The sequence below is a fragment of the Podarcis melisellensis genome, assembly GCF_964234715.1.
Source record: "Podarcis melisellensis genome assembly, chromosome: 6".
Lineage (NCBI taxonomy): Eukaryota > Metazoa > Chordata > Lepidosauria > Squamata > Lacertidae > Podarcis > Podarcis melisellensis.
Window position 1 is genome coordinate 20,672,324 of NC_138538.1, and position 18,188 is coordinate 20,690,511.

General features: G+C 44.3%; 1 protein-coding gene across 1 annotated transcript in view; it reads left to right on the forward strand.

Moving 5' to 3' along the window:
• The window catches only part of SULF2 (sulfatase 2), a gene marked incomplete at its 3' end in the record, with an annotated part of 263,555 nt that overhangs the window by 82,133 nt on the left and 163,234 nt on the right, over positions 1-18,188 (forward strand). The gene's annotated exons all lie outside the window — the stretch shown is intronic.

Consider the following 18,188-nt stretch of genomic DNA (forward strand, 5'->3'; position numbering starts at 1 on the left):
TTATCCATCTGCCCTATCCTGCTCTTATACAGAAAAGATTATCCTATTTCAATTCCTGGCATGCTAGGGTGGTAGTGTAACTCAATTAGCAAATCATGATTTGATTAACGGAGCTTGCAAGTTTAAGGGTGCTTCCAAATGGCCTGTTTATTGAGCATTCATCCTGATTTGTTTGGAGGGAGATTAGACAACATTGGCTGTTTAATGAGAATTCATTCTGATTTGTTTATGGGGATATTAGATGATGTTGCAGCAAAGCAACTGTTATCCCATACTTTCCAATGCATTTTCATCACTTTCCTTATGGCAAAAAGTCATTTCTTTTGGGAAAGTGGGTTTGTTGCCTAAGACATCGGAATCAACTATAATTGCGCAACCTGAATGTGCAGATATGTGATTGAAACACACCTGAAAGGAGTGATAGTCTGGAAGTGCTCAGTCTGTTTAGCTAATGTTATTGAGTTATTTAAATATTTTTGGTTTGTTGTTTTAAGTGTACAAATGCAGCATAGGCTATAAAATATATAAAGGAAAGAATTTGCTAATATATGTATATGAAAATCAACTTATTAAAGGTTATCTTTCAGTTGAGAGTATTGCTTGCTGAGTTCTAAAGTATAGATTCTTCAAAACCAAAACAAGGAAGGCATGATTATAGATGTAGATGGCGAAAGTTGGGGTAGAAGAAGAAAAGTACAAGCTCAGGAAAGCAGTAGGCCATTAACATCTTAAGTGGTTTTATTCACTCTTGTAATCTCTAGAGCAGTTTTAACTCTCTATGACATGATACCACAGTATGTTATCTCAGAGGTTGTTCCCAAGTTTCCTTTGACAAATACAGATGCACAGTCTTACCTTAAGCTGCCTAAAAAATTAATGCTGGGGAAGGCACATGTCTGTTTTGGGAAGGAAACGTGAGGACATGGACCTTTAAAAGATGGGCATGCAGTCACATTTCTGAATACATAATCTTGTTGAATGGTCACTTTAAAATGTGAAGGTTCATTATTGCTTCACAAGTTGTGTATGTCTTTAAGGGCCAGGGCAAATAACGAGACCCAGTCTTACAGCTGTGAAACATAGCAGGTGCTGCTAGGTTATGTTAATTAAGCTGTGTCAGCAATTGGGTAGAGTATATAAAGAGCAGCACCTAGCTCTCTCATCACCCTGGGGGATGGGTTGGTGGTTGGGTCATGTTTGTTGTTGTTATCAAAACCTTTTTAAAGTTATTTTGAGTTCCTTGTTATGCATGGTCTCCCCAGCAAGGTCTCTGCTGCGCTACTAAACTGCAAATAGCCAACAAATCTGCCTCCTGCAAATTTAAGCACATATCTAATTTTGCCCTGTCCTCTCAGGAAGGGAGCAAAGCATTGGAAGAGGAGTCAGGCTCAAGGAAGATAAGTTTAAGCGAAGTATATGCTTGGAGCTATGTAATACCTGCCTTCTCTACGTCTGCAGCCCTGTTGAGCACACCAACTGTTAAGTTGTGGGTAGACATAGCAGACGACACAGCGATTCTTCCAAAGCAGCTCTTTATTTGTAAGCTGGAACAGAACTGGCTGAGGAGCTCAGTCAGCCTGCTTATATAGAGCTCCAGAACAATGTAACTGTTGCCATTTTCTAAAGCTATCCAATCACTGAACATCACTTTCGATCCTTCATTTGCATTCAAACTATCCAATCACTGAACGTCACTTTCGATCCTTCATTTGCATAACTATCTACAGTATCCCCCTGCTGGCCCAGGGTGAGAACTTCAGTACACAACACCAACCAGGGCAGAAGGGGAAGCAAGCAGGAAAATCACTATGTCAGTTTGGAACTGACATAGTGATCAGGCCCAATGCATGATGGCAATGGGGCTGGCTCAGGGTCCAATGGATACTGGACTATCTCTACTCCTCCTTGCCCTTGGAGAGATCCCACGGGCAGTTTTTCCACATTCAGTTTCAGCAGGTGGAATAGAGAGCTACATACTGGTGGAGTTCCACTAGTGCCATTCTGTAGGCAGAGACTGGAAGGACTGGTTAGGAGGACATCTGCACCCAGTCTAAACCCCCAAGCCAGCCTGGTACAAAGGGAGTTTGGATTGTGCCCTGGTGCCTGAAGTTTATGTCACATCTCATGAACTTCACTTGCCTTCAGGACAGGACACCTTGGCAGTTAAAAAGAAAATGAATTTTCAAGAGACTAAAAATCTGAGTGCATTTCTTCCTGCTTCATTCTTCTGCCCAGAAAAATATATAGGAGAAAAGATAGATCTATATCTTCTCCTTCTCTCTGATAACACCCCCCACCCACAAAGCAGTAGAGGGATTTTGAGCAAAAATGCAGATAATTGGGGAAGTATTAAGCACCTCTCCCAATTTTGTTGGCCACTTGATCAAATTCTCAGTTTGCAGAGGCTACTTTAGGTTTAAAAATAAACAAAAAACATTAGGAGAAAAGTACACAGGACTATATGTTATGTCTAGTGTGGCCTCAGGCTGCCCAGCTGTATCTCTCTTACTGTGCCCATGAGAGAGCACTAAGGAGTTGTCAGCATGCTAGATAGCGGGGGGAAATAGATGAAATAGAGAACTCATATCTTAAAGTCACTATAAGTGAAATACTCTGCTGATTAACTTAAATAGTTGTCATCAGCTGTTTGATGTGGTTAGAGCTGGTGTGATTTAGCTGTATGAAGTGACTAATAAAATGTTTTCCTTGCTGTTGTCGAGCATGGTTTGCATGTAAGCTGATGGAAATTCATCTGTCTCTATATCTATAGATGTAAATGCAAATAGTACAGAGGATTATGACTCTGAGACACTTGCCTTATTCAGTATGGTGCTTTACCTGTGATGGCAGAAACTAGAAAGGAAACAAGACCTTTTCTGCAGTGGCTCCCCGCTTGTGGAATGCTCTCCCTAAAGAGACTCTCCTGACCCCTTCATCACATATTTTTTAGTTGTCAGGCAAAAACATTTCTTTTCTCCTACACCTTTGCCTAATTAAACAATCCATGGCAATTTAATTGTGTTTGGGGGGGGGGTGTTTTTCATTACGATGTTAGGCATCTTTGTGCTTTAATATTGTAAACTGTGATCTTTGGACTGAAGGGGGTATAGAAGTTTAATATATTATATTATTATTATTATTATTATTATTATTATTAATAATAATAAATAATAAATAATATAGAAAAAGTTTGTGAAATTCAACTTCATATGATATTTTATTGAAATATCCTGGGCGTAGCCGTGTTAGTCTGTTGTAGAAGAAATGAACAAACCCCAGTGCCATAAGCCTTTTAGTTGTTTTGTCTCTTTAAATCCTGCACAGGAATTTTAGGACCAAAATTAAATCAAGTTGCCAAACTTTGTGCTTTATACCTTGGTCTGGCTGGCTGGGTGTTTGTGTGTGTTTTAACTGATCCTTATTAGGGAATATTTCTTTTTTAAAGAAAAATTAAATAAGAAGTACATACTGTTAATTTTTATTAGGTAAAGGTACCCCTGCCCGTACGGGCCAGTCTTGACAGACTCTAGGGTTGTGCGCTCATCTCACTCTAGAGGCCGGGAGCCAGCACTGTCCACAGACACTTCCGGGTCACGTGGCCAGCGTGATGAAGCTACTCTGGCGAACCGGCACCAGAGCAGCACACGGAAACACCGTTTACCTTCCCGCTATAAAGCGGTACCTATTTATCTACTTGCACTTAAGGGTGCTTTCAAACTGCTAGGTGGGCAGGAGCTGGGACCGAACGATGGGAGCTCACCCCGCCGAGGGGATTCGAACCGCCGACCATGCGATCGGCAAGTCCTAGGCGCTGAGGTTTTACCCACAGCGCCACCCCCCTCCCAAAAAAATAATTTCAATCCAGCAGAATTTTCTAGAGAGTTTCATTCTCCCAATTATTGCAGCTTTAACACAAACTCTTGTTTGGCCTTGAACAGCTAAACTGGTCTCCAAACCTGCCTGCTTGGTTCTTCTCACACAGAACTTTTATGTCAGTTGGATTCCATGTTGTACCTTCGTCTCTGCAAAACTGATTGCTGTTTCCCCAGTGTTTATGAAAACGGGATTCTAGGATGCTATGGGTATAACATTGTGAGGAAAGGAAGGAAATATATTACTTTTGCTGTATAGTACTTTTGCAGTGTCTGATGGATCACAAACTAAATGCATAGTTAGTTTTACCACTACTGTGGTGAAATCCACCTAGTTACTTTTTATGGCACACTGGAATTCTTTCTTAAGTTAAAAATTGATTCCCCCCCCCCTTTCCAAGCATTAAAATCGAGTAGGTATCTACTGCACATCTTGCTGAATCGTTTTAAGAGGCAACATAAATTTATGGCTCTATACAGAAACATCATGATTTAATCAGGATGACAAAATGTGACTTACACAGGAAGCATCCTTTTTTATATATATAGTTTTTCGGATACTTACGTTGACTTTAGTCCCTTGTGAATTAAACCATTTAAAACACGAAATGGAAAAAGTCCTCCTAATCTTCCTTTTGAATGAGCCGTGAAATAGGATCCATGAACTGCCTGAAGTGTGAAGAGGTTAGCATGGCTGGGTTCCAAGATCTTTGTGTGAGATATTAGGAGATTTATTCTCTGCTGAAAAGCTATGGGGGAAATGGTCATAATTTTTGATAAAACCATAAAGTATATCTAAAAATACCTGCAAATGTTCCCTGCGGAAAGTCTTAGAAACTTAAATCCTCCTAGCAAATGTGTGTAAAATAAAAAAAACAAATTTGCAGGTGTATCATATACTTGGTTATAAATTTCCTTTATCAGTGTAAAAACGAATGGCAGTTTAATTGACTGGGTTTAATTCTAGAAATTGTGGCACTGCAGTTGTTTTCTTTCTCATCCAAGATTAAGAAATCTCCTGCATTTGAACTAGTGTCTACAGTAGATTGTGTCCTATTTGCAAAAAGTGTCACTTTTTACTTACTTTAAGGCACAGCTCGTCTCCAGATTCTACATTAAATGTTACAGCTGATCCAATAGGATGATACACATTCACAAAAGGGGTGTTGTATGTGCATTTCCCAGGATGAAAATCTGATTCAAAAGCTATAAAGATTTAGTTGGTACCACCAAATCCTCTGCTTGGGAGTGAAAAATAGAGGACAGCAGGCTGGATTAAGCCTTCCACCTTCTGTCCTCCTCCTGAACAGAAGTGGCACTGGACACAATTTGATAGCTCATAGATTGGACTTTCAGCTAGGGAAAATACAAACCCTTTTCTTCCAACTGGATTAGAAGCATTTTTTTAAAAAAAATCTATCCCACTCTTCAGTCTAATAGGCTCTCGGAATGGCTTACATAGATCAGTTGACAAACAAGGCAGTTCCTGCCTGTAGATTTGCAGTCTAAAAGACACAACACAAAATGATGAAAGGAAGAGGAGGGAAGAGGTCATTAAGCAGATTCAGGTCCAAATATCCCCTGGCTCACAGGTAGGTAAATTGTTCTTTAGTTCTTGGATCCAATACATGCTTTGGTCCACTTATATGTTTTCACATTTACAAACTCTTGGCATTTCAAGCACAAAAGATCAGCTAAGTAAAATTGAATTTATTATATTGGGCATAAGATGTGACAAACTACAATCCGCAACTTGTCACTTGTGCTTGATTTGATGTGTTAACAGTGTTGATTTGATGTGTGTTGACTTGCACAGATTTAACAGTGTTTCCTGTTACCTGTGAAGTATATTTCTCTTAGCAGATTTGGTATCTCTCATAAAGATTTCTTATCCCAACATCATCAAATTACAGCATTCAGAATTTATTGAGGAAAATCACTGGTGTAAAATTGTTATAATTCTTGCTTAATTCTCCAAGGACTCGAAACTAGACTCGAAACACTATACATTTCAGTAGGATAAAGGTCTGTCGTTTTCCTCTGTATTTTGCTGTTGAATAATTGTGCAAACCCAAGAACTCTTAATGTCCAGGCAAAAATGGTAGACTGCCTAATTTTGTTGTCTCTGCAACCTATTACTGTGTGTGTAACTTTGTGCAAACATTTTAAAGCTCTGGAGACTGGCAGCAATTATATGCCCTAATTTCCATTTAGACAATCAGGATTTTTCTCCACAAAAGTATGAGAGGGATTTACTATTCCAGTGATCCTAGGATAACAACACATTGATTCATTTCAGCTAGTGGATTTGTATCTGTGTTCTAATAATATTTATTTATTTATTCGTACATACATACATACATACATACCCCACCCATCTGACTGGGTTTCCCCAGCCACTCTGGGAGGCTTCCAACAGAAGATTAAAAATACATTAAAACATCAGTCATTAAAAACTTCCCTAAACAGGGCTGCCTTCAGATGTCTTCTCAACGTCAGATTGTTGTTTATTTCCTTGACATCTGATGGGAGGACGTTCCACAGGGCGGGCACCACTACTGAGAAGGCCCTCTGTCTGGTTTCCTGTAACTTCACTTCTTGCGATGGGGGTGGAGACGCTCCTTCAGATATACTGGACCAAGGCCGTTTAGGGCTTTAAATGTCAGCACCAGCACTTTGAATTGTGCTCGGAAACGTACTGGGAGCCAATGTAGGTCTTTCAAGACCGGTGCTATGTGGTCTCAGTGGCCGCTCCCAGTCACCAGTCTAGCGGCCGCATACTGGAAAGGGGGAAACTGGAGGTTAAAGTGTTTGAATGAGGGAGAAAACCCCATAATAAATTAGGAACCCTACATTGATTCATCTGTCTGTATTCAGGTGGAAAAATGTTACTCTTTTCTGCCTAGCATGTAAAAATGGATGTAATAAAAGTGCAGAGTAATTTAGCAGCCATGATACTATTTTTTCATATGAAAAGCACAGAAAACTTTTTTCCAGGATAACAACTTTAAAAATAAAGTCAGAAATGGCATTTGACTCTAGTTGTCTTCCACATCTAACTAGTTTCATCTAACTTGTTTCCACATCTAACTTGGTATCTGAAGAAGTGTGCATGCACATGAAAGCTCATACAGTGGTGCCTCGCAAGACGAAATTAATTCGTTCCGCAAGACTCTTCGTCTTGCGGTTTTTTCGTCTTGCGATGCACGGTTTCCCATAGGAATGCATTGAAAATCAATTAATTCGTTCCTAGGGAAACCGCCTTCAGACCAGGTCCGGGGACAGTCTGTCCCCCGACCTCTTCTGAAGGCTGGGGGGGGGGACAAGGGCTTTTCTTCCCACTGCCAGCCTTCAGAAGGCTGTTCTGAAGGCTGGCGGTGGGAAGAAAAGCCCTTCTTCCCACCTCCCGCCCCGCAAGCTCCGGGGACAGGAGGGCTTTGCTGCCGACCGCCAGCATTTTAAAAGCCCCTGCTGTCCCGGGGCGATTTTAAAATGCTGGCGGGCGGGAGCGAAGTCTCCGCTGCCCCGAGGAGATTTTAAAATGCTGGGGGTCGGCAGCGAACGCTTCGCTCCCGTCCGCCAGCATTTTAAGATCGCCCGGGGCTTTGCTCCCCCCGCCTGCCTTCAGAAGAGGTCCAGGACCTCGTTCCGATGCCCGGCGGCGGGGTGAGAGGTTCCCGCCCCCCCGCCCCGCTTCGGAGCAGCGTTCCGAAGCGGGGCGGCTGGGGCAGGTGTTCCCGCCCCCCCGCCCCGCTTCGGGGCAGCGTTCCGAAGCGGGGCGGCTGGGGTAGGTGTTCCCGCCCCCCCGCCCCGCTTCGGAGCAGCGTTCCGAAGCGGGGCGGCTGGGGTAGGTGTTCCCGCCCCCCCGCCCCGCTTCGGAGCAGTGTTCCGAAGCGGGGCGGCTGGGGTAGGTGTTCCCGCCCCCCCGCCCCGCTTCGGAGCAGCGTTCCGAAGCCGGGCGGTGGGGGCAGGTGTTCCCTCCCCCCCGCCCGGCTTCGGAGCACCGGGAGAAGCGATCTCCCCGCAGCCCCTTGCTTCAAAAGAGGTCCGGGGGCAGCGGGGAAGAAGCGCTGCGCTTCCCGCTGCCCCCGGACCTCTTTTGAAGCAAGGGGCTGCGGGGAGATCGCTTTTCCCCGCAAACCCTTGCTTCAAAAGAGGTCCGGGGGCAGCGCGAAGCGCTTCCCGCTGTCCCCGGACCTCTTTTGAAGCAAGGGGCGGTGGGGAGAAGCGATCTCCCCGCAGCCCCTTGCTTCAAAAGAGGTCCGGGGGCAGCGGGAAGCGCTTCCTGCTGTCCCCGGACCTGGGGCTGCGGGGAGAAGATCGCTTCTCCCCGCCGCCCCTTGCTTCAAAAGAGAAGACCCGCTGTCCCCTGGGCAAGCTTCGTTTTGCGAAGCAAGCCCATAGGGAAATTCGTCTTGCGAGGCAACTCAAAAACGAAAAAACCTTTCGTTTTGCGAGTTTTTCGTCTCGCGAGGCGTTCGTCTTGCGGGGTACCACTGTACCAAGAACTAACTTAGTTGGTCTTTAAGGTGCTACTGGAAGGAATTTTTTTTGTTTTGACTATGGCAGACCAACACGGCTACCTATCTGTAACTTGTTTCAAAGTGTAATTGCCATTGTATGGAATCTGTGTAAAGGTGAAAAGTACATTGAAATCCTCCTAAATAACATTCTGCATGTAAGCAGAACTAAAATAATTTGCAGACATGTCTGCATTTTATATTTAATCTTTTGCTGCCGATTATTTTTAGCTTTGTTTTATAAGAACTGACATTAGGCCTCATAGTGATTACACGCCATGGCATTAATTTATAAATGGCAAGTCACTGACCTTGTCAGTCTTGTGCAATGTTAGGTAGTCTCCAAAAGCACTTATACACATCAAAACACTACTTATGAGATCTCCAGATATATTTCTTTACTAGTGATTGGATTTGCTTAAAAACACACACATTTCAAATTGATTTGTTTAAAACTGCAAGAACTGTTTTTATTTGGGTAAATAGAACTAGAAGTTTTCAGGCAAGTGCTGATCTATATGTAGCCAAAAGGACACATTAGGGAGGCAGGTTTGTGGGGATTGCAAACAGATTGCAGAGATGCAAAACAACTTTTGGTTGGAAAAAAAATAACTAAGGAAAGAACCTCCAAAACACAGTCCAGCGAGGATTTGGGTGGAGTCAATGGCCATAGCAGCCTGAGTGAGTTGGGGGTTTATAGTGAAAAACTGGTGGGAGGAGAAATGGAATTGACTATTGTGGAAAAGAGCATGGCTGGCTGGCTGGAACACTAGACCGAAATGCAATATTTTGTGCAATATTTCACAATGTGGTATTCCACTGTGCAATATTTTGTTGTGGAACCTCTTATTATCCTTTTAGTCTTGCATTCACATTCATGTTTAAATGAGGCATGTTCAAGATCCTATGTGCACTTTAGCAGCTGCCTGTTGTGTAATAGGTGTATATTTGTCTTCTAGCTGGGTAAGATATCTGAACTGGTCAGACTGTTTGTGTTACACTTCAAATTCTTTGTTGCCACAACCCAGTTATGACTTTCCCCTCCCATGGGCACTATAAAATAGGTGTTTGTTTTCTTTTTTGGGACTTGGGGGTTTGGTTTGGATGATACATTGTGGCCCTTCCAAACCTGTGGTTTTATATCTGGAGGATGGGAATCTGATAGCAAAAGGAACTGCTGAAGTGGTCATACCAGTCAGTTTGTTAAGTAAATGGACCTAGCCATGCCTGTTAAACATCCTTTTTACATGTCTAAAGAGTTGAACAAGCACACATGAGTTGCCACAGAAACAACTAGCTAATGAAGCTTCCAGAAGGAGGGGGAAGGCTTTCCCTAGACTGGGGGTCATTGTAATCCAATGGGTAGGAGAGCAGCAGACCAGAGGGCCGCTGTGGCCTACTGTCATCTGGAACTGGGAAGACACAGTAGCTTGACAATCTCATTCTTCTGGGTCCAAATCTAAGACTTTGGCAACCCCCCCAAAAAATAAAGGAGGGGAATAAGATCAGTTGGAACATTAGTTCTGTGAGCCCTTCCATATTGTGTTCAGGCTGTATATATGTGTATGTAAAAAGATATAGACACCACGGCTTCCAGTGACCTTCATTCCTGAAGGGAACTTGACCCTGAGGTATGTGCTGGAACCTCTGAAATCTCTCGTCACTCAGAGATTGGGGTGCACATTATAGTAATAGTTAAGGCACCATGGCATTACATTGACATAAGACAACACAGTGAATTCACTATACTATCACACCATGGATTTATGCTGGTATAGGGGATTTAGTTGCAATTCACTTCAGTCAGCCCAATTCATTTGATTGTAAGCAGGAGGGTTAGTGTCAGTGTGTCAGGCTGCAATCCTATGCACACAGTTGGTCATACCTCTGACCTGCATGGGATTACCTTGTGAAAGATCCCAAAATCTACAGACATAAGAGAAGCTGTAATCTGTCCCTTTTGCTGTATTTTGTGTAGTGTGAAATCCGTCAGGCGAGAATTAAATTTCAGCTCACACAGCAGCTTGGTTCATGACTGAAAGCACAACCAAAATGGAAAATATTTATAAATTAGATCTGGTATCTTGCTTGAAATCTTAAGCTTCATGTCAAGGACAGTTACTGACAAGGTGGCATCAACCAATGAATCATTTAATACTGTCCCCCTTTTCTGTCTTTACCTTGGTTTTTCATCTTTTTTATATAAACAGAATGTTATTCTACTACACTAATATAATATCCTTCCAAAATGTGCCAGAATCAATTAGCTGGAGTGGCCAGAAGCAGGCCACACATCTGTGGAGGAAAAGGGAACATGGACATGGATGGGTTTTTGATTTATAAGATTTCTTAATGCTATCCTAATGGATTTTAAATGTTTTAAGACAGACTGCTAAACAGAGCCAATTCTTCACTCCTTCGTGAGTGTTTTTATTGACAAATTAAATTGAAATAAATAATAGGTTTTGACCGGTTTTGTTCAGAAGGTTTTTCAAAAAATGTTTTGATTCTTAAAACAACATAAAATTATATGTATTTATTTTTGCATATTCCAAAACACTTTCTTATACATTGATGCTGTATGTCTCCTTTTCCTTCCCCCATCCCCTGCCACCCCGACGGTGTTTGGTCACTGATCTAGGAAAGCAAATTCAAATTTTAGTTTACACACATTATGTTAACAATTTAGATCTGCCACCTTGGAAGCAGCACCATTTTTTTTCTCAGAGCAACTGATGAAGGCGGAAGCCAAACTGTTTTGCTAAAAGAATTTAAAATTCTGTTGTATGTAATAATAATATATATTAGCAATTACCGATTCATTTTTGAACTGTAACTATATGGGCTAGATTCTGATGCAGCAATGTGTGAAATTGCCATTTTTTTAATTCCTTTCGAATTCTAGAGCTGCTTTCTGCCAGGGGCTTTATATTGCAAACAGTCATTCAGGTGTTATTCTTTTTGTGAACAAAGCTTATGCGTACTCTGTTTTGCTTTATACAGTCATGGATAAGCATTGTTATTCTGCCACTTGCCAAGCACAGTGAGCAGAGCTTGATGGAATGTATCCAGACTTACGTTTGTTTGTTTGTTTTGTTCCTTCAATCATTCCTGGCCTGCCCACCTCTACCTTTTCACGTACCTGTGTGCATGCACCATTTTTAAAAATCACTAAAAGTACACAACTGCAAATGTTACCAGGCCTTTTGCGGTGAGCAGAATGGAGGTTTGTGCTCCATATTAATTTGCTTATTTTTTTAATCCTATGTATGTTTTGCAATGTGAGGTATTCCTCACATTTACTGTGTGGAGAACTGGAAAGAATAACTCCTCTGAACTGGGTTGTTGAAATTCAGGGGTGCCTACAGAATGTGGTGATAGGTATAGGCTTTTGGTTTCGAGAGGTCAGTAGAAACAAAATTACTAGATTGTGCTCAGGTGAGGAGCAAACAAAAGTAGTGCTGTGGCAACAGACACCACCTGCCGAAACAACACCATACACATGACAAACCACCCACTCAAAAAAACGTGTTGAAGAGTGCTTTCACACCAGCAGTGATGGCAGATGTGTAACAGGTTATTTTTACTTACTGAATTTTCCATCATAAGGGGAAATCTGGGCTACGTGTAAAACAAAGTACAGGCTGGCATTTTGATGAAGATGTTTAGATGCTGCAAAAAAACTTGTGCTCATCAGCAGCACCAATTCCACAATAAACTCCCATGTGGAAACATTGTGGTTTGCCCTGTAGTGATTGAGACAGCAGCTTAAAACTGTGCATCCAAAAACAGGTCTTTCTTCTTTACTATCTTAATAAATCCAACTTTGGAAATCCAAGATTAGGCATGTGCTTATTTCCTGTAGAACCTTAAATCATAAAACACTATTTTCTAGTTGTCTTCCTTGGTCTGTACTTCTTTCATTGCGTAAAACTATTGCACAAAAGCAACAACGTGTAATAAACTCTCCACATAGTATGCATCTTTTTTATTTATTCCCCTTCCTATATATTTCCATGCTGCATATCCTCAGGCTGACGTTAAGTATGCCAAAGGGCCTATGTATTCCCCAGTGGGATTTTTGACTTTGGTGGTGGTTGTTAAGAGATTCTTCTCTCTTTTAAAAGGGATTTGTCATGTAGCACAAGCAGCTCCTTTCCAGAAAACTCAGTTCCAAAGCTCCTTTAGTTATACAGAAGTAGCTGGGTGGTTATTTGGATCCTGCCGTATGTATTAAGCATTCTGGTTTTTTAAAAAGAAGAAGCTTCTGCTCTGGAAGCCTTCTTGGTTGCGGATAAAATCTCTCTCTTACTCTCTCAATGTATACACTGGAATCTTTAGCTCACCCCATTCAAAAGGGTAGTAAAACATATTTAAAAAAATATGTTTAAAAAAAAATATTTAAAACGATTGCTTAAACATGGATGTAATTGAAAACTGCAGCCCAAAGAAGGAGGCACATTTGAAGTGTAGACATTTGAAACAGGAAACCCCCAAAATGCTCCAACTTACACATGCAGTGGGAACCTGGTACACAGATGTCATCTTTGAGTAGAGCTTTTGTGGTCAGTCTTATATCCTAGATTTCTTTTTTTAAAATGAAAGGGGGAAAAGAAAGAATTCCACAAGCTTTTCCTACAGAAGGTCTCATGTTGAACCCCCAGCATCTCCAGGTAGGAGACGAGATGAGAGAGGCTCTTGTTTGAAGCCCTGGACAGCAGTTGCCAGTAAGGGTAGGCAATACTGAGCTAGATAGACCAATGGGAGATTTCTGTGATCCAGATCTTTCTACAAATCCCATCTTACTATTAAACTATTTTAAATTAGTGCAAAAATGTATTAGCATTACCATATGCATGGGCTCACATTCCTGGGTTGTTTGCACACCTGTTATGAAGTCTGTGTTCCATGCAACTACAATCACAATATTTGTGTTGGCATTATAAATTTAGTCAACTTATACACTGCTTTCCCCTTCTTTCCTGTTGGTCCCTGGTGGCTTACAAACAATAAACATATGAAGTAATTCCATAAAACCAAAGAGCCTAATTGCAACAAATTTACGCCATAAGAGCGGTGTGGTTACCTAGTATTTGTCTTATACTTTTAAGTAGATAGGTGTGGGAGGAATGTCACCATAGCTTCTCTGGTTTGTTGGGTCTGTAGGGAATTGTAAACAGCTGTTAAAACAGCTGTTCATCTTACTACCAATTTAAAGAAAAATAGTTCCTTTTAGGTGATCAGCTAAATAAGTATTGCATTGCACTGCAAGCCACTGCTGTGCGTGCCCCTGTGTACACCATTTGTCTGGTGGCACAATGGCTCTGGGCAGTCAGGAGGAGAAGTTCACCTGGGAAGATAGCTAATGCCTGGTCTGCACCACTGGTCATCTCGCATGGCTGTGTTGAATGGGCGCTTCCCATCCAAGTGGAAATAACATTCCAACAGCAATGGCTGATTGGAATGGCGTCCAAGTCCTTGTCCTACGGCCATCACCAACCCTGCTTACCTTTTGCATAAACCCAATAAAATGCCTCTTTTCAACCTGTAGACAGTGCTTTGCTAGCTCTGCTCAATGCTTCCCAGGCACCGAGCATACGATTGGCAAAGCACTTTGTGCAATGGGTCAATTGATTGCCAGGCGCTTGGGAATGCTACACAGTGGGGCTTTGCAGGCGCTGGCAATCTGATTGGCCTGCAGGCCAGAGGTTCCCTACTCTTGATGAAAAAGTTGGGAGTGGAAGAACTGTGCCTGGTGACATTGGATATGGAGTCACTGCACACATTCTGGCTTTCTACACACTTGTGTCTAGACTGAGCAGGGATAGAGTACTCCAGAATGAAGATTATTGAGGCATGAATGGTGTTTGCTAGTTGTGAACTGAAAGGAGTTATAGCAGCCTTTTCATCACGTGGGGAAATGTGAAGCACCCAGGACCAGAAAATACCATTATTATTGCTTCTCTTTATGTTCTAAAATTAAATTCTGAATTCAGTTATGCAGCAGAACTCAAAAAGTTCTCTGCACTTCAAATATACTTGGGGATAACTATTTTGTTTGTTTGTCACTTAGATGCCAAAAATACTGTCAGGGAACTGCCATCTAAAGCGCCGGGGGGGCAAAGGCTCACTGAGGTTGAGAGAGGAGTAGCAGCGGAAGAGGGAACCAGTAGAGGGCGAGCAAGAACTCCAAGGGAAAGTGAGTCGGAGGGATGGCTCAGAGACACTTCCAGCGAAAACAGTGGGGAGGTCTCAGGACCTCCTATAGGGACACCCACACCTCGCCGGAAACTGTCACGCCGAGAGGCCAGACGACGTGTTTCCGTTAAAGAGCTTTTATGTTGGAAAAGATTCCGAAAGCAGCCACTTTCGGATTCTACTAGTGATTGACGCAGCCATGCTGGAGGGGCTCCGTCACAGGCAGAGGTTTGAAAACCTGATCAAACTCTGAGGGACTTGCATTTTACGCACAAGCAGCTCATCGTCCCATCACAGCAATCCGAAAGTCACCGAAAGCCAGCTTGTGCAGGGAGAAGCATCATGAGCAACCCAGCCGGAACCGGAGGAGCAGGAGCAGCTGGAGGGGGTCCAAGCCTGGAAGAAAGGTACAGGGCGTTGGAGATCCAGTTGGCGCTGCAAACGGCGAGGCTTGAGGAGAGGAGGGCTCAGGATGCAGAAAAGGGAAAGGAGAAAACCACCCCGCTCGCCAGAAAGGTACCAGGATTGGTGCAGAAATTCGGGGGGGATCCCAGGAACTATCATGCCTTTAGAACAGAGATGCAATACGCTCTAAACTTGCAGTTTGATGACTTCCCCGACGAGGAATCGCGAGTGGCTTTTGTGATTGGCCATCTCGAATCCGGGGCGAAAGATTGGGTTAGACCCCTGATGGCAGCGAATAATGAGATCCTAAAGGACACGAGGAAGTTTTTTCGTGCCATGGACCTGATGTTTTCCAGCGATATTGAGCAGGGGGTGGTGCGAAGGCAGTTAATGGCTTGCCAGCAAGGAAGCAGATCTGTCCGTGAGTACTGGACTGAATTTACTATGCTGATTCATAAATTGGGGTGGGACCTATCGGCGGAGCCCATCCAAATGCTTTTCGAAGAGGGGCTTTCTTCAACCGTCAAAGATGAGCTTTCCCGGGGGCCCAGGGCGGAGTCTATGGATCAGTTAACCAAATCTGCGCTGGCCATAGGAGCGCGCCAGGAGGCGAGGGCTTTGGAAAAGCGGGAAGGGAAAGGAGACCGTTGGAGGGAGTTCCGCATTCCAGACATTCCAGAGCCACCTTTCCCGCCGGCAGAGCCGATGGAAGTTGGAACAGCGCGGGCGCGCGCAGTTTCAAATCCCAGTGAAGGGCGGAAGAAGGAGGGAAAGAGCGCCAAGAGATGTTATCTCTGCCAACAGCCAGGGCACTTTGCCAGAGTCTGCCCACAAAGAAAGGAATGGCAAGGGATGGCAGGAGCTGTTGGGGGAAAGGAAGAGGAAGGCAAGGAGCAAGTAAAAGCCAACGCCTGGCTGCCACCGTCGGGGCACAGCAGCCAGGCCAAAGAGCAGTGAAAGTGCCCACGCCGGAACCTCCCAGACCCGCTTTAGTGATAGAGGTGTTACTAGAACTGCCAAACGGACACCCACTAAAGATCAAGGCGCTTTTGGATTCAGGCAGCTCCTGTAATTTCATGAGTAAGGAGTTTGCAGCTGAGCATCAGATACAGACCATCCCTTTAAGTAACCCCTTGCAGGTGACTACGATTGACGGCAGAGAGCTGTTGGGGGGAGAAGTTAGCCAACAGACTGTCCCGATGATAATGAGGGTGGCAAGGCACACCGAACAGATAGCGTTTAATGTGGCCATCCTGGGAGGAGCGCCCATCATTTTGGGGATGAGCTGGCTGGCGCTACACGATCCGCTAGTGGGCTGGCATCAGAGGGTGGTCTCCTTTGGGTCAGCGCATTGCCTAGAACACTGCAAGGAGGGGAAGGTTTCGGGAGGAGACAGAGTCACCCTAGCCGGGATGGAAGTAATGGACAAAGGGAAGGTGCCCCCGCAATACGCAGATCTGAGCAACGTATTCAGCGAAAGGGAAGCAGACAAACTGCCACCGCATAGACCCTTTGACTGTCAAATCAACCTACTCCCTGGGGCCCAACTCCCAGTAGGCAAGCTGTACGCCATGTCAGACAGGGAGATGCAGGAGCTGAGGGAGTTCATTGACAAAAACCTGAAGCGAGGTTTCATCAGAGAGTCCCGAGCGGTGGGGGGCAGCCCAGTGTTTTTTGTGGACAAAAAGAACACAGACAAACCGAGACTGGTGTGTGACTTTAGGGCCCTCAATGCAGTGTCGGAACCCCTGGCTTTCCCTATGCCCCGAATTGATGACATTTTGACCAGAGTAAGGAAGGGAAAGATTTTTACAAAGCTGGACCTGCGGGGGGCGTACAATCTGATACGCATAAGGAAGGGAGATGAATGGAAGACCACCATGTTTACCCCTTTGGGAGCCTTTGAATACCTCGTTATGCCCTTCGGTCTACAAGGGGGCTCCGCGTGTTTTCAAGCTTTTATAAACCACGTTCTGGGACCTTTGCTCTACAAGAATTGTGTGGCCTTTTTAGACGACGTGTTGGTGTATTCGGAAGATGAGGAACAGCATGTGAGGGACGTTCGAGAAGTGTTGGGCAGGCTGCAAGCCAACCAGCTGTGGGTGAAACTGGAGAAGTGCCAGTTTCATACCAAGGAGGTGGAATTCCTGGGGTACCGCTTGTCAGACAAGGGATTGGCCATGGATCCAGGCAAGGTCCAAGCGGTACTGGAATGGAAGACACCGAAGACCAAGAAGGACGTGCAAAGATTCTTGGGGTTTGGGAACTTTTATCGGAAGTTCATCAAGAACTTTGCCCACTTGACGGCGCCCATCACCGACTGCCTCAGCAGCAAGAAGAAATTTGTTTGGACGGTAGAGGCGGATCGAGCCTTTGAAGAACTGAAAAGGGCTTTCGCCTCGGAAGAACAACTTCTGCATGTGGATTTACGAAAACCCATGAGAGTGGAAACCGATGCATCCGACCGGGCGGTAGGGGCGGTCCTTCTTCAACCGGGGAGGAGTGCGTCGGAGTGGAGACCGTGTGCCTTCTTCTCGCGGAAGCTGAATAAATCCGAGAGGAATTACACGGTGTATGACAGGGAACTACTTGCCATTCACGAAGCATTCCGGAGGTGGAGACATTTATTAATTGGGGCACAACACAAGGTGCAAGTGTGCACCGACCACAAGAATTTAGAGTATTGGAGAACAGCTCGAGTGCTCAACCAACGACAAGTGAGATGGGCACAGGAATTCTCCAAATTCAACTTTGAAATTTGTTATGTGCCAGGCCCAGAAAACGTCAGGGCGGACGCGCTCTCACGCAAACCAGAGTATTGGGAAGGGGAGGGGGTGATCGAAGAGAGACATGTCATCCCTGAGGACCGCTGGGTGTGTGGGGCGGCGCTGGTGGGGCAACGAGAACTGGTAGAGGAAACGGAAAATGATGAATATGCCCAGGATAAGCTCAGAGGTCTCAGGGGGGAGGGCGAGAGTCCCGGAGGTTTTGAGGAAAGAAATGGGGCATTGTATTACAAAGGGGCACTGTATATACCCGAAGGTGAATTGAGGGGGAGAGTACTCAAGCAGTTGCATGATAGCCCCACGGCGGGACATTTTGGACAACACAAGACCATGTGGTTGGTTACCAGGGAATTTTGGTGGCCTAAGGTGAGGGAAGATGTAAGGGAGTATGTAAGAGGGTGTGACCA